Below are 1,195 nucleotides of genomic sequence, written 5' to 3' on the forward strand. Positions count from 1 at the left end.
CTCCTCCGCAGCTGTCCATCGCCGACCTGCAGCTCGACGTCTTCTTTCATTCTCTCGTCTATTCCGCCGAGACCGGATTAGATCCGCCTCCGTCGGAATGGACCGACGACGGCGCGTTGTCGAGGGACCCTCTTCGCGGACACGAGCTCTCCACACTCGCTGCATGAACAGTCGCCTCTCGTGGCGAACTCTAACCGTTTCAGGGGAAGCTGGTTCTCCCCTGCTCCGCCGAGGGATTGGAGGAGGAGCTAGGCCCTCGCGCTCCGCCTCTACTGCCGCCCGCAGTACCTCGTCATCCCGAGCGGCCAGTGCTGCTGCGACGTCCGCAGCCAGTCGCACACGCGCCCGATCCTCCGCCCTGCCGCGAAGCCGTCTGTTGCGGGCAGACCGTTGACGCGCTGCTCGAGTTTCATTTACCCGTCTCGTGATGTCTTCTACGAAGACGTCTTCCACTTCCTCGCCGAAGAGTGCGGCCACACTTTCGAGGACCACTTCCTCGTCCTCGGCGAAAGCCGCTTCCGCTCGACCGCTGGCGAGGGCCTCCTCATCGCGCCACAGCTGTTGCAGCACGGTGGTGATGTTTTTCGCTGCCCTTTGAATGCGGTCCCACCACTCCGCACTCTCCAGCAGCTTCTCGGCCATGTTGCTGAGCTGGACCGATTCGGATGTCCCCCAGCCCAACAGCTCACGTCGGATCTCCTCGAACACGGGGCACTCGAACAAGACGTGGGCCACCGACTCCACCGACCCTACGCACCGTGGACACTCCGGGGACGAAGCGAAGCCACAGACATGCAGGTACTCTCGGAAAAATCCATGTCCGGAGAGCACCTGCGAAAGGTGGAAGTCCACCTTCCCGTGCTTACGTCCCGTCCACCGGTGCAGGTCGGGAATCAGGCTGTGTGCCCACGTCTGATAGCGGCTGGCCGATGGTGTTGCCGCCGCACGGTCCCACGCGTTCTGCCACTCTATCATCGTGGCCGCTCGCTCCATTGCTCGAGCCTCCTTCCTGCTGATGCCAGGTTCAGCCGACAGCCTGCTGTGGCACCTTGCGTCCTCTTGGATAATTAGACGGTAGGGTACAAGACCGGCCATCACCACCGACACCTCATAGGACACCGAGCGAAACGAGCTCGACACCCCGCGTGCCAGCGGCTTCTGCACCTGGGCCAGTCGTCTGCGGCACCACTGCATA

This window comes from Anopheles moucheti, assembly GCF_943734755.1.
Source record: "Anopheles moucheti chromosome X unlocalized genomic scaffold, idAnoMoucSN_F20_07 X_unloc_2, whole genome shotgun sequence".
NCBI classification, from domain to species: Eukaryota; Metazoa; Arthropoda; class Insecta; order Diptera; family Culicidae; genus Anopheles; species Anopheles moucheti.